This window comes from Bactrocera dorsalis, chromosome 5 (genome assembly GCF_023373825.1).
Source record: "Bactrocera dorsalis isolate Fly_Bdor chromosome 5, ASM2337382v1, whole genome shotgun sequence".
Lineage (NCBI taxonomy): Eukaryota > Metazoa > Arthropoda > Insecta > Diptera > Tephritidae > Bactrocera > Bactrocera dorsalis.
This window is the reverse complement of record NC_064307.1, coordinates 27,196,818-27,221,719: the sequence shown is the minus strand read 5'-3', so window position 1 is coordinate 27,221,719 and position 24,902 is coordinate 27,196,818. Positions and strand designations below refer to the sequence as shown.

General features: G+C 37.7%; 1 protein-coding gene across 3 annotated transcripts in view; it reads left to right on the top strand.

Annotated features, from left to right (window-relative positions):
- Nucleotides 1-24,902, top strand: part of LOC105223273 (serine/threonine-protein kinase NLK2) — a 267,485-nt gene that overhangs the window by 223,905 nt on the left and 18,678 nt on the right. The window lies entirely within an intron of this gene.

Below are 24,902 nucleotides of genomic sequence, written 5' to 3'. Positions count from 1 at the left end.
AGACCTGCAGGTTCGTAAACAGGTCAGGTCTTAATCGATGAGTGCTTAAAAATAATACAAACCCAACACACACACGCGCAAATACATAAAAACAAAGCGTAAACTTACGTGCATGCAACACAGATAGTAAAATACAAAAATATGTGAAGAACAACAACAACAAATAACGAATTGTGTTTCAGCCGTAAGTTGCAGCAACCTGTGCGATTCCATATATAGTATTTGCAGCCAGCCACTGTGTAAAAGCTGGCGCATGTATGAATGGCCGCATTATACACCGCACACACACACGCACGCATACACATGCACGTACAAAGCTATTAATGTAGAAATTTATGTATATCCGTGCTGCCACCTTTCACACAGCGCGCCGAACAGAACACTTGCCACAATGCTGTTGCGGCGGCTGTTGTTGTTGCTGCACTCGTTGTACGTTGTTGTTACAATCGTCGAATGTTGCTGTTGTTGTCGTACTTTAGTTGTTTTGCTGCACTAGTGCCGCAAGTTCGCCACTAAATTGTTGGTATTGTTGTTGTTGTTATTTTTGTACTTATTGCTTTTGTTTTTGTTCTTGCTTTGGTTGCGCGCTCATCTTTATGCAGCACAGCAAATCCAATGGGAAGCGCCATTCTGCATGCAAATGTATTTGGCTTTTCATTTTGTGTTCTCTGCTCCTCACTTTGTTATTTATTTCACTTTTTTAAATGCCATTTTTGTTGTTTTTGTTGAAATTTTTCGTTTTTTGGTTCTGTCTGCCGCACGTATTGGCTTTTTGCTGCTGCATGCATACTTCGACATCAATATACATATGTATGTATGTATGTTTCTTATTTGTTGTTGTTGCTGTTGTTGTTGCTATATTGTTTTACTTCATTACGACGAGCTGAGGTGAGAGTGTGTGATTTATGTTGAATTGTTTTGCTGCGAATTGAAAATTCCTTTATCAAATTGGCTCGACGGCAGCGAAGTTTACTGGACTCTGCTCGGCATGGCATTGGCATATGTATGTATGTTTGTAAATATTGTGTACTTTGCTATCTGATTGGCATTTCTTTAAATACTCTGATACTCTGTTCATTCAGAACAGTTTTAAAATGGCCTAAAACGATTTGTTTTAGTTCATAAGTATTTGTGACTTTATTCGAACCAAAGACTGATGCTTAAGGCGGTTAGCTAAAGTCGCCAAAAAAGTAAATATGATGGCTTAATGTTGATGCGAAGTTTTCTCAAGTGGAAAAGGGATTTTTTTCATAATTTTGAATCAAAATCTTACGTTATTATGTGAAGCAACTAGTACAAATAGGTATTATTTTCCCTGAGCTAAACTATTTGGAACGATTTTTTTTTTTAATCTAGCATGCCATTTTTTGGTAATTATTTGGTCAATAAAATTTCAATATATCTACAACAACAAAATAAATTTTAAAATATATGCATATACATATATTAGTATAACCAATAGGGATAGTTTTTTTTGTGGTTTAATACGTAACCGCTAAAATGTTACAGGAATATTTTAGACCTGGCAGAATATACTTAAATTCTAATCGTCGGACATGCTTTATTCCGACCATATTCTTCTAAGAAGCTGATGCATGCTCCTTATCAGTTCTTCGCGCCATATTTGAACACTTCGGGTGGCAAATAATCGCCTTCCCTCGCTTCATTCTTCTTCAGACGAATAATTGATATTCGAACTTCTTCATGGTCGTGCAATAGAATGTTTACTCCATCGTCATTGATTGGGTAATCGAGTTCACTACCAAACAGTTCCCTCCATAATTTCATTATTCTCTGGTCATCAGTCACTAGCTCACCACTCGGCGTTCTACAAGAGTATGCCTCTGTTGAAGCTTTCTATTAGTCGGCGCATATTTTTATAGAATTTTCGAGCTTTACCTCAACTTTCTTTGTTGTCTCACGTGCTGTGGTCGATTGTAACGTTGCGTAGGTAGTCTGCCGTCTCAGAGTTCCCTTATACCGAGTTGCTGAAGAGTGTCCTCAAAGAGTAGGAGCACAAGTAGAGCAGAAAATCGTTCGACTGTCTATTGTGATATCAACTTCTCGAACCTTCCTTGTGTTTGTTGACGTGCGTTTTTGGACCCTATAACAAGATAGTGGTCGTCTAAAACACTAGTGACATGTCTTCCGTCTATCACACATAAATCTGCCGAATACGGTGGTTGAGGCACGATATTAGTTGAAAATTTGGCAAAAAACTCACGAAGAATCGATGCAGTATGCGACGGTGCATTATTTTGGTGCAAAAACTAAGAGTTGTCGGTCCATAATTCCGGCCTCTTTTTACGCATAGCTTCGCGCAAACGACGTTGTCATGCGTCAAATAGTATTTTTTGTTGACAGTTTGCCCCGATCGGAAGGAATTCGAAGTGCTCCACACCTCGATAATCGAAAAACATAACCTTCATTTTTGACTGCTAACTTTTGGCGAGACATTCGACCGATTGAGCTTCTGTTTCGGGGTCGTAAGCATAGATCCAAAACTTATCGCCAGAAATAATACTTTTCATAACATTTTGGTAGTCGGAAAGCATTGTTGCACAGTCGTTAACGCGACGCTGTTTTTCGAAAAAAATTAGTTGATGTTGTTGGCCGTGGTTTGCCGTTAACGTGTTCTCGATCCTTTTTATTTCTTTGAAACGTCCATAAAAGTAACAGCCCACAATAAAGTACTTAAAAAGTAAAAATATGAGCATAATCCACCTTTGTACGGTGCATAACATTTTTCAATCAAGCCTTTATGCAAAATGCTATTCAGGGGTCAAACTCGAGTACTTCAGCCAAATAATAAATACAACTTATATACTTTCCAGATTAACTCACTTTTCAAATACAAAAACACATTTTTTTTACTAAGCAAATGCATTCGCAAACATTCGTAGTTTAAGCAAACAACAATAACACTTCATTCAAAGAATAACAGCAATCATGCAACAAAATTGCATTTCATTATGCGAAGTCTCACAATTGTGCCCCCACTGCTTGGTCAACTGTCGAATGTGGTGACCAGCTAGCCCCAGCTGCACAAACTCACTTACTCTCCTACATACACACGCGCACAAAACACAATAGGCGAATGTTGGTAGTAAGTGAGAATATTTGCATTACAAACATGATTACCCAATAATGTGACTGCAACCGCGAAACCACCACGAATCCACCGCCCACGCACACACACACACACAAAGGCATACACTGTCCAATGCTTTGTTGCAATTAGGTGCATTTGTGCGGAAAATAATGGCAGTGGCCCGCAAAACTGCTCGCCTCCCAAGCATTTGGAACGTTTTCAGCAATTCATTTCCACTTTTTTGCTTTTTTCTTTTGTTACACACTTCGTGTTGGGCGCCAGCAACATTTCAAACGGCGCTTTTAGCCTAATTCGCACTCGCGTATAACGGTATATTCGATTGCTGTGCCAAATTTTATTGCTGCAACTTTGTATGCTGTTGGCAGGGATCAGCGGCAGGCCAACGAGGGGGCAACTGGCGCTCGACACGTGCTCCTATTGATTGACCCAAAAACGGAAAAACCAAAACTTCAAAAAAAAAAAAAATGCATGAAAAAATGCCAACTGATTTTCACTTATTTCTGATCGCGAGATATTTTTTAATAAAAATGTAAAATTTTCGCGAAATCGGCAAATTACAAAGTAAACAAATGTCGCGCGCTGCCTGCGGTTTCCGTTGGCGGCAAAAACAAATATTAATAAAAGCCGATTCGTTGCATGTTGTCAACGTTTTTGACGCAACAATTTTCGTGCACTTAAATTACAAACCGAGCATAAACACAGCAAAGGACCAGCGACAAACACGGAAAGCGCACACAAAGCGAAACGGCGAAATTGAAATTTGCGCACCGAGCGTGTTGCACGTGCGGCACATGCAAATGCAACAGCCACTACACTTGGACTCGCACTTTGTATGTATGGTAGTGTGTGTGTATTAGGGTGGGTAAAAAAATAAAAGAAATTACAAGAGAACATATTTGTAGAGCAGTAAAGTTGCCATAAAACGCACAAAACTCGACCTTTAAAGGGTGATCCATTTCGAAGTCCCCCACTTTTTTAAAGAAAACATACAGACACATCAAATTCAATGATAAATCATACGAAAGAACATGCTTTGGTATTTATTTTTTGAGGATTATGGCTTTTAAATATTGATCGCGGCTACATCGCTCCGTTGAGTCTAATTTTCGATGACTCGTTTGAGCATTTCGTCTAGTAACTGGCGTGATATTTTGATCTAAGGCTTAAATCGAAGCGGGATTGGACGTATAGACTTTAGACTTTACATATCACAGAAAAAAGTATGACGGTATGATATCACACAATCTTAGTGATCAATCGACCAGCCCAAAATGTAAAATTATCTGCTCAATAAATCCATTGATTGATGCGCTGTGTGGGAAGTGGCGCTGTCTTGTTGAAACCAAATGTCGCCGAGATCACGAGCTTCAATATCAGACATCAAATAGTCGGTTATCATGGCGCGATAACAGTCGCCATTGATGATTACATTATCACCACCTTCATTTTTGAAGAAATGTGAACGGATTATTCTTATAGATTATATTAAAGGCCATTGAGCCAGCAATGGGTTTCATCTCTGAACAAATTTGGATCGAAATCGTCGGATCTTCTTGGAACTTTCCAAGAGCCCATAGAGCGAAGCGATGACGCTGGGAAAGGTCAAGTGGCTTCAGTTCTTGCACAAGCTACATTTTACATTTTATACGCTCTCAATTTAAGGTCTCGACAATACTGGACAAAAATGACATGACAGCTTGTTACCTGTCAGACTATTAAAAAAGTACCTCTTTTTGGATTACCCGTTAAAATGATTATATTTTTCATTTGCTTACAATTAAGGACTCACACTTGTAGCGACTTTCTTAGAAGCGTCTAAGAACCTAAGAGTACCAAGCGAAAAATAAATTCATTTTTTTACCCACCCTAGTGTCTGCACTTTTTTCAAAAATACGCCTGCTTTTAATATTGCAATGCTTTTGGTCCGTGATAGCTGTTCATTACACTTTGACGTTTTGCTCCCCTAGCAGCTACCCCCCTCTTCCCTCACCTCAGTCTTTGCTGCCTTTGTTGCAAGCACTTACACATATATTCTGCCTCTTTACATGCATTTCATTGACACCAAATTAATTGTCTGTGTGGCATGCAACATTGAACGCTTTGCAACACTTCAACCACGCAACCCCCCCTTCTGCACAACTCGATCAAATGTCGATTATTTTGTGCAATTGCGCACTGTCATTACAACAGTTTGTCAATGTAATTGTTGCCATTGTTATTGTAATAAATTTAATCGCAGCTGTTTGCATTTTAAAAATCTACAATTTTATTGTCGTGATTTTTTATGTGAATTTATATATGTTATGTGTCCGCTGTCGCATTCATCAATATTCATTGTTCACCACGGCTGAGTGGTGTGTCCGATTTGACATTTGATTGGCAATACAGTTATTACACGGGCTTTTACACATATGTGTATGTTAGTATGTAGTCGTAAGTGACTCAATCAATTGTCGGTTGATTTGGTTAAATAATTTTAAATAATTATATAATAATGAGTTAATTTAGTTAAAGCAAAATTATATTTTTGAAAGTGGCTCTCTAATAAGGAGGAGGCTTCGAGTAGAGCCAAAATCCAATATAATAAAAATATTTAAAAACTTTTCTCTTACGACTTCGTTTGGTACCGATTGCAAGCAACTATTTCTTAGATCGAAATGTGGTTTATAACCGTTGCAAAATAGCTTTCTGATTCTTTTTCTCAAGAACTCGTTATTTTTAGACCGTTAAAACCCGTTACTAAGTCTAAAATAATAGAAAATGCCGACGATTTGTCAGCCAACAACGATTTATATCTAAAAAAAAATCTTCTCAAATGAGCGCCATTCGTCACTAATAACCAACAGAATTGTTGCTATTGAGTGAGTAAAATACTCGTATGGCTCAGGAAAATCAATTGCATCCCCAAAAATTTATGATTGGTGTGGATCATGATATAGCGGGCCTAATTTTTTTTTCGAAATGAAGCAGCAAATCCCATTACCACCAATAGCGAGCGTTATAACACGCTGTTAAACGACTTTTTTTTTATCTGGAATTTGATAAAATCGACGCGGACCAACAAAGAAAACGATTTCGCATCGAAACAAGGACAAAGTGCTTGCAAAGTTTGACACCTTATTAATTTCATGAAATGGCCCAGTCAAAAGGCGGCCAAGATCTCGTGATTTAACGCCTCTAGAGTTTTTTCTTTTTGAGTATGCTAAATCAACGGTTTACGCCAATGACCCAGCAACGTTAGAGGAGTTTCAAGGCTTTTATATTTTAGACCCCTTATATTTCCGTCAAACAAAAATTTTCGAGTTTCTTTTGACGTACTCTGCATGCTGATTTTTGCTAATTCTTACGAGGACTTTAAGGTAATTGAGCCTTTATACTCCGTATATATTTAAGAATTTCATTGAAATCGGTGCAGAGCAGTTCTGAGATATGGTTTTTGGATCCATAAGTGGGCGACGGCCAATCAAAAGAACCCATTTCAATTTTTTTTTAAAACTGGTGCAGCTTTCCTTCTGCCATGTCTTCTGTAAAATTTAGTGGTTTCTGACGTTTTTTGTTAGTCGGTAACGCACTTTTAGTGATTTTCAACATAACCTTTGTATGGAGGTGGGCGTGGTTATTATCCGATTTCTTCCATTTTTGAACTGTATATGGAAATGCCTCAAAACGGTTTAACATCGAAACAAGGACACATTGTTGCAAAGTTTGACACCTTATTAATTTCATGAAATGGCCCAGTCAAAAGGCGGCCAAGATCTCATGATTTAACGCCTCTAGAGTTTATTCTTTTTGAGTATGCTAAGTCAACGGTTTACGCCAACGACCCAGCAACGTTAGAGGAGTTTCAAGGCATTTATATTTTAGACCCCTTATATTTCCGTCAAACGAAACGAGTTACTTTTGACGTGCCCTCCATGCTGATTTTTGCTAATTCTTACGAGGATTTTAAGGTAATTGAGCCTTTATACTCCATATATGTATAAAATGAAAATTGTTTTACAACTACGAAACTATTGTTAAGCTTCTTATGAAGAAACTATTAAACGAATCACTTTTTCCTAAATTCGATAGGATCTTAACTGTGTGAGAGGCAAGAATCAGAAGAAGATAATTTCAAATTTATTTTTTTTAACGAAATTACTTTCACAGTTTCACGCATTCAACAAAACAGAGGGCATCAAAATCGGTCTGGACGTTCTTGAGTTATAAAGAGTATAAGTAGACTTTGTTTTATTGACTATACTTATTTATTTAGGTACATACATACATATGTATACACAGAACTGCTTTGAGAAAGAAATATTTTATTAGTTAAACTCTAACTAGCTGAAGACAAAGAACACGGATTTTCAGGAAGTGAGAAAAAACTCAAAAAAGTTGTAAAATAGTTACAAACTAATATAAGCTTGTATGTACATATGTTATATATATATATGTACGTGGTCTAAAAAAACTTTGTTGGCGCACAAAAGAATCTAAAGAGGTGTACACAGAGGGTTGCCAACTAAATTTGAAAACAAAAAGCATGTAAGTGTACAAGTCAACCAATCAGTTATGAGTTGGCGCGATAAGAGGACGAGCGATATACATGTGTATATAAGTAGATATGTGAATAAATATTTCGAACAGTCACTCTTGGCGCTTGAAGCAGAGCTGTAGAGTTGTAACTATGTACACTTGTGTTTGTGCAGAAAAAACATATTTTTTCCTTACTTCTACTAATTTGAATAAAACCGAACTGGGCGTAACTAAACATGAGAGGCAGACGACCCAACAAAATGCACAACAAAGTTATTTACAATAAAATCCAAATACGTATAGATACAATTATAAATATACAGCCTTACATAGTTACATATTTATGGCTCACGAAGTTTGACTGTGCCGTTTTAGCTGACCAAACGTCGCCATGACCTATCAATAACAACAAACTGGCAAGCAAGTCATTCAACTAACTAACTGTCCACCACTCGTTTTGCGCCGCTTCGTGTCGTTCGTTTGCCCTTCGCTTGCAAAAAGTTTACTGATTTTTGCACGCTAACAAAAAGTTAACCGAGCATGCACGGGTACCGTACAAATATGCAGACTTAATTAACCTTTTTTGTGACCCCCTAACACATAAGACGCAAGGTGACGGAGTGACGTACGGTAAAGTGGTCAAAACGAGATGAGGAGAGAAAATGGCGTAGAGGGAGTGTGTTTAAGTTGGAGTGTGGTGTGAAGAAGAGGAGTGAAGTAATTTTAAAAACAAGTGGAGTTCGTAGTAAAATGTTAGGAAACAGGTTGTATGTTGAGGCAGGTAACTAGAAGTAGGCACCTTATGTCGTCTTAATATGTAAAGTATGTCTAAATTAAGCGTGTGTGCAATGTGAGGTGTCACCTCAATCCTAAGAAACAATTACAAAACTAGTGACAAGGCTTGTAACATGCGTTGTTATGAGTCTGTCAATATTTCTTCAGCGGAAACTTGTATGTGGCAATTCGGCTACAAGACATTCAGTGTAAAGATCCTACTCTGCTTATTTTCATCTTTTGTTGCTTAAATTAAGCTTAAAAACTCACCTTTCCAACACTACATGGTATGACACAATGTGATTGGTAGCACTGGAGATATACGACTGACACAACAACTATTGACAAAATACGAAAATACTTTTTCGACTACCCAATATATAAATGCCAATGAGTGCTATACTATATAATAAAAATATTAGATGCGTCTGCGATATCTCATAGGAAACTAACGGAAGAATAAATTATATTTATATTTTTTTTTATATTTTGCCTGTCTGCGCCTGCAAATGCCAACAATGACATCTATTTGTAGCAACGAAAAAGCAGAAATAAATAACTTTTTAAGCCATCCTCAGCATTTGCCATTTGTTGTTTGTACTTTGATGACATTTTAGTTGTTGGTTCTGCTATTTTAATGTTTTTGCCTTTGCTGTTTTAGTTATTTTTCATTTGTTTTTATTGTTGTTGGTATGTTAGTGATGGTGTTGTTGACAAAACTTTGTGTTCTTCTCAAGGACTTTTCGGTTTAAATCTCTCACTAAAATCAAAACTCCATGCGCGCTGACACCGTAAGCGACCGTCGGTCCGTTTGTCCGTCTAGTACGTACCTACATACATATGTACATATATAAACATATATGAATATACATGCAGGTACATATGTACTATGTACATTAGCTACTATAAATATGTATTATATCATTTTGTTGCCACTGCATGTTTGGCCAATTGCTCGCGACACTTTTAGTTGTTTTTGTTAGTTTGTGTTTTAAGTATAACATACGTTGGCGCATATTATTTACTACATATAAGTATGTATGTATGTAGTCTGTCTGATTTGGTGTTAAGAAGAGTTGGCTCCGAGTTAGCATATACTTGTATTGCCCGTGTCATCAAATTTGTTTCACAACTACCATCTTAGGTGGCTTATGACAAGCACTAAAGGTTAGTAGCAGAAAATACTCACCTGCTTGCCTAACATTATGTTGCTCAACGTTATGTGAGTATAACATTCTTTTAACATACACAGGTAATGTAAGTTCATTTGAATGTTAGTTGGCTCTGTTCGTGGAAGTTGTTGTTACAAGTGCTTTATATGTACACAGAATTATGAAAAAACTTTTGCCGTGAGAAGCAAGCACACTACTTCATGGAATTTCCTGCTAAATTTTCACATTTTCGTAAAAACAACAAATACTCGACTTTGTAAAATGTTGTTTACACAAAACATCTAATTTGCATTTTCTCAAAAAACCAAATTTGTTTTATTTAAGCCTCCTATTATCAACTATTTTCCAGGAAGGCCATGAAAGATATGTTTAGGGAACTTTATTATGTGTATATAAAATTTAATGTTAATTAGTGTATATTGCAGTGATTGGAAACGATGAGGGGTCAGACGTTAAGTGTTTGTGGAATGCACGATAGAAGTAGAATATTCTAAAATTCGCACTCTTGAAAAATATCGCAAAAATAATGTTTCAATGTTATACAAAAGCCCGATCTTTGATCACCCATCTAACCTAACCTAAACTATGTAAAAATACCACAAAAGTCATTTTGGGATGGTTTGTGCCTTATTTTCGCATATCGGATATACCACACTTTTCTCACAGTAATACAAGTATTTTTCTGTTAATATTACGGGTGATTTTTTATTGAGGTTAGGATTTTCATGCATTAGATTTGACAGATCACGTGGGATTTCAGACATGGTGTCAAAGAGAAAGATGCTCAGTAGCTTTGACATTTCATCAGTGAATAGACTTACTAACGAGCAACGCTTGCAAATCATTGATTTTATTACCAAAATCAGTGTTCGGTTCGAAATGTGAAAATCCGCCTTTTTATCGACAAAGATTTTGTTCAGCGATGAGGCTCATTTCTGGTTGAATGGCTACGTAAATAAGCCAAAATTGCGCATTTGGGGTGAAAGAAGCAACCAGTTTTGAAGCCGTTCAAGAAACTGCCCATGCATCCCGAAAAATGCACTGTTTGGTGTGGTTTGTACGCTGGTGGAATCATTGGACCGTATTTTTTCAAAGATGCTGTTTGGACGCAACGTTACGGTGAATGGCGATCGCTATCGTTCGATGCTAACAAAACTTTTTGTTGCCAAAAATGGAAGAACTGAATTGGTTGACATGTGGTTTCAACAAGATGGCGATACATGCCACACACATCGCGATTATTAATGGCCATTTTGAGGGAAAACTTCGGACAACAATTCATCTCAAGAAAATGGACCCGTAAGTTGGCCACCAAGATCATGCGATTTAACGCCTTTAGACTATTTTTTGTGGGGCTACGTCAAGTCTAAAGTCTACAGAAATAAGCCAGCAACTATTCCAGCTTTGGAAGACAACATTTCCGAAGAAATTCGGGCTATTCCGGCCGAAATGCTCGAAAAAGTTGCCCAATTGGACTTTCCGAATGGACCACCTAAGACGCAGCCGCGGTCAACATTTAAATGAAATTATCTTCAAAAAGTAAATGTCATGAACCAATCTAGCGTTTCAAATAAAGAAAACGATGAGATTTTGCAAATTTTATGCGTTTTTTTTTAAAAAAAAGTTATCAAGATCTTAAAAAATCACCCTTTATTACTGTCGGTTATATTAAGAATTACTTTTCACTTTTTGATTCAAAATAAAAATAATGATGTTTCAATTTTTCACAAAATTTTTTAGGTTTAGTGAAAAAGGTATTAATAGACATATTGTTGTAGACTTTTTTTTATTGACGAAGTGATTCAGTCAGAAAGAAGCCTCATCGCTGAAGATGATTTCTCGATGAAAAGCCGGAGCTATGCCATATAAGTTTTTTCTATAGAACTCGTAATTTTGCGGGATTTCGAGATAAACTGTTTTTGATCCTTAAAAAATCTACCACGTCTTCGCCTTCTTCTTCACGACCTCGGATCGCGCGGACATTATTTTTTCTTTATATTTTGTTATTTTATCTTTCGTTTCCAGATTGAGACCCGATCTGCTATGAATTTCTTTCACTTTTTGCACTGCTCTAATACCGTCCTAATTGCAAAATGACAATCATAACTACATATTCGAATAGTTAATAATGAAAATTTTTTAAAAGACTTACAAATAGCAAGAAAAATATAAACGAGTTTGTCATCCTCTCATATCTCACCAGATATGTCGTAATCGTCTTCCACAAATTTCTAAAAAAAATTTAGCTAATTTTCATCATATTTCTAGCATTAGTTCATCAGCAAACTGAGCAACTGCTTAGAAACCAAACCAATTGACATTTAGATTCAAATTTTAAACTCATGCCACATATGTATGTTTAAACTTTATAACCTTGAATTCTTGAGAAAACCAAAAAAGAAAAAAAAAATATGTTGCCATATATTTATACAAATGCATGTCTAAGCGTACTCGTAACATTATTGCATTAAATAAAATATACACATATCGGTCGGTGTTAGTATGTGTCAAGGTGCAGGCGATTGTGCGCATGCGCAACTGAGCAATTTAGCAATTGCGTACAAGAATTCACGGCTAAGGCGCATCTAGTGCGAATTTTTATTATTATTATATTTTATTATTTTTATATTTTTCTAACATATAATAAGTATAATGTGCATCTATGTATATATTATGCTTCAAGTTATTTACAAACTCACGTATACTAAGAACTTTTTAGTTAAATTGCTTGTTCTGATTATGAAATATGAGAATATGCTATTGGTCTAAACTTTAAATGTGCGTATAATATACATACACATACTACATATAAACAATCAGTGTGACGAGCTGAGTCGGTTTAGGTATGAACGTACATACATACATATGCATATAGGGGTGTAAACCCGAAACCGTCTCTCAGTTTTTGAGATATCGATCTGAAATTTTGCACACGTCCTTTTGGCCCTAAGAAGTTACTTTTTTGTCGGAACCGCGAATATCGGATCACTATAGCATATAGCTGGCATATTAACTGAACGATCGAAATCAAGTTATTGTAGGAATCATTTGCATTTGTGAAGGGTAGTTTAGCTTCGATGCAACTGAAGTTTACGTTTTTATTTTGTTGTTATTTTTTTAATATTATATTTATTAAAAAAATTCTGTTTATTTTAAAACGATTATTACTATTATCTTTTAATATTTGTACTTATTTTATCTGTATATCTTTTTTTGTGACCACTTGTTTGTTAAACACTGCACTTTAAAACCCAAAACCCAAATATTTAAAAGGATCGGCAATTATTTTGCATACAAACACATGCAAACTTGCAACATCATGCCATGCGAGATGCACTGTCGGCACCTTTTGTAGCTGCTGTTGCCGCAAATATTATTATTATTTTACACATATACATACATACACACATACATATGTGTACATCCTACTTACATATACATATATATATACATACATATACTCGCTCTTTTTTGTCGCCCATACGTTGCAACTAAAAATTTGTTGAGTCACCAAATTACACGCCACCAGGTGAGCCGTTTTTTTATTGTTGTGCGAACAGCTTTAAGTGCCTGCGCTCATTCCAGCCGTTAGCCACAAGTAAGTTTACACAAAAACCCCAGTAGCCAACAACAAAGAAATGCTTATGCGTTGCAGTTGCACATTCTTCTTAAGCAGAGTCCGCAACATTTGAAGTTTCGCATGTGCGCGCAACATTACAGCATAACGATGGTGTTTTTTCAACACATTTAGTAGAACAGGGTTGTTAATGTTTGAAAAATATTTTAGAAAAAATCTAGCAAAAAATTAAGTTAAAGCACATAAAATTTATAATTTTTGCAACATTATTTCATATTCTAACAACGATTGCTTAACTACTCAACTGGTTAACTAATACCGAAGTGGTGTTTATTTCTTACTAGTCCTTTATTATACGTTTTGTAACCAGTTCTCAACTATTCATTTTGTAACGAATTTCAATTCTAAACTAGACACCTTATAAGCAGTCCTCAGCTAATTAATATGCTTAAAAATTTTGAATTCATTAATCTCCCATTGAGGAAAGAGTTGCCAAGTCTAACAAATTTGAAAACTTTTTCAAAGAATAAAATAAATATATATATATTTGATCAAATAGCGGCATTTAAAAACTAATCCAAACTGTTTCATGTTTACTAGTCCCAACCCAGTCGCTTTATAACCAGCTTTGAACTAGTAAATTCGCAAGTAATTTAATTTTGAACTAGATATTTATAGATAGTTCTCAACGAGTCACTTTTCTAAGTTTATATTTTGAACTCGTTCAATTCCAACTAGTTATGAACTAGTTACTTTGCACTAGTGAAATTTCAAGTAGTTTTGAACTAGTTACTTTGCACTATTTTAATTCCAACTAGTTATGAACTAGTTACTTTGCACTAGTGCAATTTCAAGTAGTTTCGAACCAGCCGCTTTACAACCAGTTTTCAACACGATAAATATGTACTTAAACTATGTACTAGTTTAATTCCAACTAGTTCTGAACTATACTGTTTTTAGCCAGTTATCAAACAGTTTAAACCAAATCATCACCATTATAATCCTTTAAATATCTATATGGGGCAACTCTGCATATTATGCATCCACATGTCTACATTTCCCTACTCCCCGAGTCAATATACTCATAAAAAATAGAAAAGCCGCTTAATAGTCGTAACTAAAGGTATGCAACATGCATTATTTCTGCTGAGTATAGTTTACAAAACTTCCTGACGTATGAAAAAGAAGTGAGCAACAACAACGACAAACGCGAAGCACCAAAACCACACACGCGCATACACACATACACGGACTCATGTGGGTATTACGCGCTACGCCAGTCGAGCAAAAAATTATGTCTAACATTAACTCCTTTATGGCTTTGCGGGCATTCGCACTTACACACACACACATACACGCATGTGGTTGCACAGAGTTGCATTAAAGTTTGCTTATAACAGCAAAATTGTGTGTGTATGTGTGTGTGTGTGTGTGAAAGTGCATTTATTTGGTTTGTTCGCACTGCTGGCTTTATCCTTAGGTTTTACGTTGCCTTCGGCTGTGTAGTGCTTCCTCTTCTTCTGCCACTACCACTACAACTACAACAACTGCAACGAGGCTTAATTGTTGCTCAACACCTCGGCTGCGTGCGAATTGTGTTGCTGCCGTTTGCGTTTTTATCCGTTTAAACATAATTGCTCTTTTCATTGTTTTACGTTTTCGCCGTCGAATGCCTTCTCTTCTTCTGCTTCTTCTTGGTTGCCTGTTCTTGTTCTAGTTTTCTGCTTGTTTTCGCCTTACATGCAACATTTAACAATGCTACTTTTGCTGGTTACATGCAAGTAACTCTATGTGTATGTGTATGTGCATGTAAACGGCCCTGCGGCATTAACTTTTTGCACTGATGTATGTTTACTTTAGAGTTGAAATTAAAACTGGTAGAGTAAAATTATATTTTAAAAGGCTAAATGGCGTTTCGAAGGCTGATGAATTATGTTACAGAGTTTTGAATTTAAATCTTGATCTCAATACAGTAGCTCCAAAAGGGTGTCAATGTTTTTTTTTTGCCTTCAAAAAATCTCCACCAGATGAAATACACTTATGCCAACGATTTTTGCAGTCCTGAAATCACTTTTCATAAGCATTCTTTGGGATAACCTTCAGCTCCTTCAGCGAATTTTGTTTTATCTCGTCGATAAACTGAAAACGGGTTCCATTCCGATAATAATTGACTTGTTTGCATGTCAAACTCATAAACCCCTGTCTCGTCGGCAGCTATAAAGCTCTATATGATTGTGGAATCGGAACGCTCACGATCAAGCTTTTGCAAAGATACCTGTTTATGATACTCTTAATAAAAAACTTCAGCTTTATCAGGACAAGTCGAACAAGAAGGCGTTTCATAACCAAATATCCACCAAAATCATTCGAATGGACTCGCGTGTGATGTTGACCTCTCTTGCCATTCTTCCTCCCCATCGATTTTCAGGCACCATACCCTTCATTTTTTTTTTAATATATTTTCATCAGTTGAAAAAAAAAAATATCCCTCAGTAAAGACTTCGAGCAACTTTTCTTAAAGATATATGAAAATATGGCGAATAAAGTCCACCCTAATCAGTCATGCAATGTATTGGAATAGTGAATTGATCAATTCTGTAAACGAAATTTGTTTCCCATTTGAGCGATTATTTTCGATGTGTCACAATTTCTACGTGTCGTTGCGATGTGTTGGAATTTTTGCTAGAGTTCTACCGAATGGAGCTATCAAAGAGATGGAATACAAACTTTGATCTATTTTTTATACCATCCGTAAGCAGAAATTTCATCCAACATAAAGCCTACTGACTGCTTAAAAATATGTGATATTTTATTAACTTATTTCTTTAGGGATCATAGTTTTACCGAAAATCGAGTTAAAACCCTAAAAATTGAGTTACGCGCTACCTTTACCTCTTGCCGACCTCGGATAGCTCCTAAATTATTTTACTTTCATTTTTCATTTTATTTTTCGTTTTCAATGGATTTCAACTGAATCTTTTTACCATTTTCAAAGGGCTTGCACTGGTCTAAATATTTTTTTAAGAAAAATAAAAAAGGTTTGAAAATTTTCAAAGACTAAATACAGTTTTTAAATTAAAAAATTTTAATTTCCCTGAACTTAAAAAAAAATAATAACTAGTTCTCAATACAGTCTAACTTTCGTTAGAAAATATCTTCTTCTCCTTTATTGGCGTATGCGGTTATAGCCGAGTTTGAAGATATTTGGTTCAAAAATATAACTGTACTATATAATGTATATACAAGTTCCATTCTGCTACCCCAATTACCGTTTGGACTTGCGCAATATTGCCAGACCGCAAAGCAAACTTTAAAACTAGCAAACAACTGCTTGAACTAAATAAAATTTAAAACAACCATTGTGTGGGAGTTCAAGAACTGCAAGGAAACTGTTGAACTACGACAATGGACTTCGGTTAAAGCGAGAGAAGTGTAATATCAAAAGCTTCCAAATAAATAAAATAATATAAAATGAGTGTGGCAAAACGAAATTGTACGAAAATAGCGCCAAGCAGCCACCGATGGATAATGTTGCGGCAATCAGGCAGCCAGTGGCCAGTCGGCGGCTCATTGTTCTTTTACTTGCTGGCGCTGCTGTTTGCTTGCTGTCATCATTGTCAGTTGTTGTTGTTATTGCCGTTGTTGCAATGACATTTGCGCTGCTACTCGCATACACACATACAGCCGTTGCCAAAAGTTCTTTACCTCTTTGTGCGACTCACTGACTGGCTGGCTGTTGGTTCAGCAGCGCGTTGAGTGTTGCTGTGGACATTTTATGTGCCTTATTGTTGTTGTTATTGCTAATGGTGGTAGATATTGGTATTGCCATTGCCACTGATAGCGCACTGTCATTTTGTGTGTATTGTTTTTGCTCTGCTCATTTTCGTCGTTGACATTGCTGGGAGTGTTGCTGGCATTACATACATATGTACATATTATTGTTATTTTTATACCCTGAAGAGGCTATATTGAGTGTGCCACGAAGTTTGTAACCTAAAATATTATATATACATATGCATAGTTATATATACATAAATGCTTAACGTGACCAGCTGAGCTGATTTGGCCATGTCCGTTTGTCTGTATATACCCAAACTAATCCCTCAGTTTTTGAGATATCGTTCTGAAAATTTGAACCCGTCATTTTCTCTTCAAGCAGCTGCTCATTTGTCGAAACCGCCGATATCGCACTACAATAGCATACAGCTGCCGTACAAACTGATCGATCAAGTTTGAGTCCTTGTATGGAAAACTTTTTTTACTTTTTTAACTCCTGAAATTTTGCATATATTACTCTCCAAAGCAATGCTACAATCTCTGTAAAAATTATCCAGATCGGATCACTATAGCATATAGCTGCCATACAAACTGATCGATCAAATTTAAGCCTTTGTATGGAAATCTTTTTTATTGGACAAGATATCTTTATCAAATTTGGCATATGTTACTCTCCAAAGCAATGCTACAATCTCTGTAAAAATTATCTACAACGGATCACTATAGCATATAGCTGCCGTACAAACTGATCGATCAAATTTAAGCCTTTGTATGAAAATCTTTTTTATTGGACAAGATATCTTTATCAAATTTGGCATATATTACTCTCCAAAGCAATGCTATAATCTCTGTAAAAATTATCCAGATCGGATCACTATAGCATATAGCTGCCATACAAACTGATCGATCAAATTTAAGCCTTTGTATGGAAATCTTTTTATTGGACAAGATATCTTTATCAAATTTGGCATATGTTACTCTCCAAAGCAATTGCTACAATCTCTGTAAAAATTATCCAAATCGGATCACTGTAGCATATAGCTGCCATACAAACTGATCGACCAAATTTAAGCCTTTGTATGGAATCTTTTTATTGGACAAGATATCTTTATCAAATTGGCATATGTTACTCTCCAAAGCAATGCTACAATCTCTGTAAAAATTATCCAGATCGGATCACTATAGCATATAGCTGCCATACAAACTGATCGATCAAATTTAAGCCTTTGTATGGAAATCTTTTTTATTGGACAAGATATCTTTATCAAATTTGGCATATGTTACTCTCCAAAGCAATGCTACAATCTCTGTAAAAATTATCTACAACGGATCACTATAGCATATAGCTGCCGTACAAACTGATCGATCAAATTTAAGCCTTTGTATGAAAATCTTTTTTATTGGACAAGATATCTTTATCAAATTTGGCATATATTACTCTCCAAAGCAATGCTATAATCTCTGTAAAAATTATCCAGATCGGATCACTATATCATATAGCTGCCATACAGACTGATCGATTAAAATCAAGCTTTGTATGGAAATCTTTTTTATTGGACAAGATATCTTTATCAAATTTGGCATATGTTACTCTCCAAAGCAATGCTACAATCTCTGTAAAAATTATCCAGATCGGATCACTATAGCATACAGCTGCCGTACAAACTGATCGATCAAGTTTAAGTCCTTGTATGGAAAACTTTTTTATTGGACAAGATATCTTTATCAAATTTGGCATATGTTACTCTCCAAAGCAATGCTACAATCTCTGTAAAAATTATCCAGATCGGATCACTATAGCATATAGCTGCCATACAAACTGATCGGTTAAAATCAAATTCGTGCAAGCAATTTTATGTTTTTGTTATTGTTGCGGCAGAATTTCTCCGAGTTGACAGTCCTTGACCGGATAAAAAATCCGGGTCCATTCCTTTAACGTAGACCCGACTGTCATGGGAACGGAAGTAACTTTTTGTATCTGTGATGGCTATAATAGCTTCGGTGTTAACATTTTTGCTTGTTTCTGCCGTCATTGCGACTTTGTTGCTGTTGGCGCTGTTAGGTGGCGATATTTGCGCACTTTTTTTGTTGTGCTCTTCGCAAATTTCGCTTTGTTGTCGTCTTTTGTGGCAACTACCATTTACTTTTATGTATTATTTATTACTTTTGCTTTGCTGCTGCCTCGCTTTGTTTTTATGTCTCTATCGTTTTGTCTGCGCGCTCTCAGCCTTCGAGCGAAATAAATCAGCGTTCATCACTGGCAAACGCTCGCAGCCGAGCTGAGCGGTGCGGAGTGGGACGTACGGTTCGTTGATCCACCCGCCAGCAGTCAGTCACTTTGTCAGGCGAACGCTAAGCACTTGAAAATATACATAGCATATAATTCTCTATATTTGTTTGTTTGTGTGTGCGCATGTATGTGTGTGTTTGGTTGTATGTATTTGTGTGCAGTTAGTTAGCTATTCGTATTTATAGGCACTCAGCTGCTTAGTTGCTGGTGACTCAGTTAGTTGTTGTTGCTGCTTTCCTGCTTTTGCCGGTCCTGTCCATTAACGATTGCGCCAACAACACCACCAAAACAAATAAAGTCGCTCGAAATCTGTTTGATTTTTCCCTCTACTCATTTTGTTGTTGTTGTCTTTTTTGTAATCATTACATTTGCGCGCTTGTCATTGTTTTCCTTAGCCACATTGCCACAGTCGAGCATACCTTGCAACATCGCGCTTGCAACATTGCTGCCGCCTGTCTACCCAGCTGCCTTCAAGGGTGATTTTTATGACGACGGCAAAAACGAGTGGAAGGTTCTTGGCCACTGCCAACTACCATCACCATCACCGACACAAGTACACACACACATACATACAGACACAGTTGTTGATTGCTAGCAATTATGCGCGGCAACTTGAAGCAATGTTTGCGACTTTATTGACATTTACAGACGCGAAGTTTATAAAACTTGACGAGCATTTAATGTTTATTTCCTTTGTTGATATCTTTGGCTGCTTAGCTCCGGGGTTAAATGGTGTTCCGTTTTTGTTTTTAATCTCATTCATAGCTCTATTTCAATTCTCGCGCGCTGTTGGCAGCATTTGCCACTATTATTTCGTTTAATGTCAAATATATAGCCTTTGCCCCGAAATGGTTGTAAACTCATCAAAAGTAGGTCAAGCTGCCAATTCGATTTTATTGATTTTAAATAAAAGTAAAATAATAAAAAAAAGCACTTCAAACGATTATGTTTCTCTTTTATGTTTAATTTAATAGCTGGTTGGGGCAAATTATGTTGCAATGTAAACTGCGCGTAATATGGCACCATACTGACATTTTACTGACAAATTCTGATTACATAACACTAATTTTCCTTTTTGGAAAAAAAAAAACTTAAGAAGTAATTGAATCATACACATTACTTATAATATTCAGTATATTCAAGTTATTACAAGCATTTTAACGTGCTGAGCCCACACGTTTAGTGAAAATTGGTTACTTTACTCAATTAAGAGGCTGTCTAAAATACCTTTAATAAAGATCCATTTAGAGGTTCTCTATTTTTTTTTAAGGAAAAAACACAAAAACTTCAAATTTAATGATAAATACATATTTATTGCCATTCGAAAAATCATTCTTTGGCATTTAATTTTTAAAGATTAACTTTTTCAAATGCTGGCAGCGGCAACGCCTCAGATAGTCCATTTGAGTACAATTTTCGATTACTCTCATTTCGACTAATAACTGGCGACTGACACGCGTGATGATTTGTTACAAGGCCGACCGACCGAAAACGTGAAATTATCTGCTTACTAAGGTGATCTCTCAATTGATACATTAATTGGTGATATGTGTGGCGCCTCAACAAGACGGCCAAATGTCGCTGAAATCACATAATCAAATTAAATTTCAGGCATCAAATAATCGGTTATCATGAGGCGATAACAGTCGTCATTGACGGTTACGTTCGCACCGGCATCATTTTTGAAGAAATATAGACCAATGATTCCACCGTCCCACAAACCACACCAAACTTTTGTTTTTTCTGGCTAAAATGGCAGCTCTTGAATCACTCCAGGTTGCTCTTCGTCCCAAATACGGCAATTTTGCTTGTATACCTTCCCATCGAGCCAGCAATGGACCTCACCGCTGCACAAAATTTGGCTCGTAGACGTCGGATCTTCTTGGAACTTTTCACGAACCCATAGAGCGAAGCGATGTTGCTTGAGAAGGCCGTGCAGTTGAAGGTTTTTCACGAGCTATATTTTGTACACTATCAATTTAAAATCTCGACATAAAATGCGTCAAGTCGTTCGATACGTCAGTCCGAGTTGCGGCGAACCGCGTTGAATCGACTCTTCACGGTCTTCGTGTATTCTCTTAGCTAGGGCTGCTATATTTTCTTCACTGCGTGCTGGCCGTGGTCTATTTGGTCGAATATTATCTAATAATAAATGCTGGGTCGCCATATGGGTGATGGTGTTGCGAATAGTACGCTCAGTAGGCCGATTATATTGACCAAAAGTTAAGCGTAGCGCGCGAAATAGATTCTTTACAAAACGTGAATTTTCGTAATAAAGTTGAACGATTTGTAAACTTTGTTCAGGCGAAGTCTTTCCATGATGAAATGTCAAACATACTGAACAAAGAGAACATGATTTTTTTTTTTTTTTTTTTTTTTAGGCCGTTAAGGAGGGTTTAAAATGCCTTCGCACCGTATAGGGATCGTCATCCTATGTGAGTGGTGTACCCACTAAAAAACACTCCCCCCTTCTATCATGGATTTTTCCCTACCCGGGACCGCTTTCGCATACTTCAGGGCAAGGTTTCCAAGATGGATCCATTGTAGGTCAGTTTCTACTCTCCCTGCGTCCAGGGATGCCTACGGTTTTCTAGCCAGCATCAAGCTATTGCCTCATCTTCTATTGGGAGTCCGCATCCATGTCTCTTTTTTTTTGGGCGCAAAACATGTTCCACGTACCCGGCAATTGTTTCCCAGTTTTCCTTGCTTGCTATCATTTTTCCTGCAATATTTTCCGTACTTAGTTCTCCGAGATTGTTTTCTACAGTTCTTCGGGCTTCTTTCCATCGGTGGCACTAGAAAAAGGTATGGTGTGCATCATCTAGCGGTTCGTCTCCTTAAATAAATGGCGAACTTTCTGTTTTCCTCATGTTGTACAGTTATTTTCGAAAATACCCTTTACCAGAGAGCATCTGTGTTAAATAGTAGTTCACCTCGTCGTATTTACTACTGTACCACGTCTCTATAACTTAGCGCTCTTTTGTTCACCGATCTTGCCAGAGCTCAAGTGTTTGCTACCTCCTCTGTTATCTTGTGGGCATGTGTATTTTTATTCCATCTTTCTACCATAACAAGAGTTGTCTTCTCTCCTTTGCGAGAAGGTCTATTGGGATGACGCCGCTTATCACTAGCACTGCGGGTTCGGATACAGTGCGGTACGCCGAGGCGACTCTTAGGGCTGCTGTCCTCTGCACTTTAGCTGGTACTTTCCTTCTATGTTCTACCTTTAATGTGTCGGCCCATATTTCGCTCCCGTATAATATTACTGACTGTGTTGTGTCCATTAGCAATTTCCTTCTGCTTGCAAGTGGGCCTCCGGTTTTTGCCATGAGTCTTGATAGCGCCATTGTTATGTTGGCTGACTTTTGCAGCGTGCTGAATTTGAGCGCAGTACGTCAATTTGTTGTCCATTCTTATTCCTAGATATTTTAGGGTTTTCCTCGTTGGATAGTTTCTGAATGGACTTGCATGTTTACCTCCAGCGGGATGTGTTTCCTAGTAAGCAGGATCAGTTTCTGTTTTTTCTGCAGCTAGGCTGAGGCCGTGTGAGTCCAACCATGCCTGTGTTCGCAGCATAACTTGTGTTAGTCTGCGCCTGGCCATGTCTGTATTACGCGCGGTTATGACGGCGGCGATGTCGTCTGCATAGCCTACGAGATAGCAATCGTCAGGCATCTCAACGTTTAAAATTCCGTCGTAGCTGGCGTTCCATAAATCTGGTCCAAGTATAGATCCCTGCGCTGCTCCAGAGGTTATTTCCTTACTTCGTAGGCCGTCACTCGTGTCGTACAGTAGTTTCCTGTCTTTAAGATAGCTTGTATCATTTCATCAAGTAAAGGGGCGTTTTGAAGCGGCTTTCTAGCGCGTCGATCATATTTGCCCATTTTGCGCTATTGAAAGCATTCCTTATGTCAATTGTTTGCGGAGGACTATTGTCCTCTTTTTGTCCTTGGATTTGCTCTTCACTTTGATGTCGTTTTGGCTGCTGTTTCCTTTTTCCTTTTACTACGTTGCCACACCGTATTTCCGGGTCCTCGCCCCCTTTTCCCTGACTCCTGTTCTATTGGGCTTGGTGCCGTTCGTTTGGAGAGAGTTGTCACTGGCGTTGAGACATCGGCTTGTTCGTTGCATGCATCCAAGGAAGTAGTTGGGTGCATGCGTCTCGTGTCCCTTTCGGCATTTTTCCAGTTTCGCCGCAGGCTACCGATAATATCGAAGAGTTCGTCTAGCTCGGATATCCCATTTTTTTCAGAGTAGCGCTACACTTTAAAAGGGCTTCATCCTCTTCTGCTCTCATCTTCCGAATGAATTCCTGCCTTGGAGAGTTGTGTCCAGTTGCATCATCCTCTTCTGCTCTCGTCTTTCGAAGTAATTCCTGCCTTGGAGAGTTGTGTCCATTTCGTAGGCCTCGGTCGGTAGCCGGAGTCCTATTACTCATTTTCCTGTTTGCTTCCACTGATCCAGGCATAGGGGAGGCGGTTTTCTCCACGCAAACCGTTTGGATTTCCCTCTCCTTTCCCATCTGTGGCGGCGAGTGCAAGATTCTGCTTTGTCTTCGGAAGGCATTCAATTCGTCGTCCATTTGTCCTTTTTGGTTTTGTACTGGCGTGTTGTTTTCGTTGTTTTCTTTGTTCATTCTGTAAGGGTCCCCGCTTCAAGCGGCTATCTTCGCTCGAATGTACAGTTGCATTTTCGGTCCCTGTGGTTATCTGTGCATTGCATGGAGGCCACATGAGGGTTGACACGAAACCTTATGGGAATTCGTGTTCAGAGCCAGGACCATAGCATTAGTCAGGATTGAAATCAACTGAGCCTGTACCGCCAACCTAATGGCGACGTAGCGTCGAACGTACTTGAAGCCCTGCCAAAGTTTTAACGGGACGGAGGCGCCTATGACAATTACGCCTGAAAGCCATTTCTGCAAGATGTCACTCTTGCATACTGAGGGTAAACAGAATGCCACAGTCGTCAGCCCAAGTTCCAAACGTTTCCAAAATCGTGTGTCAAAATCGTGGTCCTACTTCGTTGCGTGTTTTTCTTTCTTTGTCATCTGTGCTGTGCTCTTTAGATCGGGTGCTGTATTTGGTATTTACGACTAATCTGCGTTTTCCTCAGGCAGTTTGCTGTATGCCATCTGTTGCCTCGGCCGAGCATTTACAGTTGGGGAATTGTTGTTTTTCTTACGGTTTCCGTTGTTCTAGCGTCCCTCGTCGCTTATGTGCCTCCCTCTCATGGGTAGGTGATCCCTCGACGCAGCCCTCTATGGGGTTGTGGATGCTTATTTTGAGGCGGCATCTATTCACCTCGTCACCGGAGATTCGCAGGATGCTTCAGGTCTTTTAAGCCGAACCCTCCTCTCCTATCGCTCTTGGTCAGGGACTGCTTATTGGATATTCGCAGCTAACCTAAGAACTTAGGTCGTCAACAGTTCGCCAAGCTGTGACCCTTGGTGGCCTGAGCTCAGCCTAGCTTGACAAGACTCACGTGTGATATGTCAAAACAAGACTATTGAAAAAAGCACATCTACTTGGATCTAACGTTACATTACAGGACCATATGGGGTCAGTTTGAATGGCAGATATACATAAGTTGTCCGATATGAAAAAGTACATCTCATTTGTCCTTTAAATTAAGAGGAAACTCTGCACAAATTATTGCATGCCATTTTTGCTAGTTTGAACT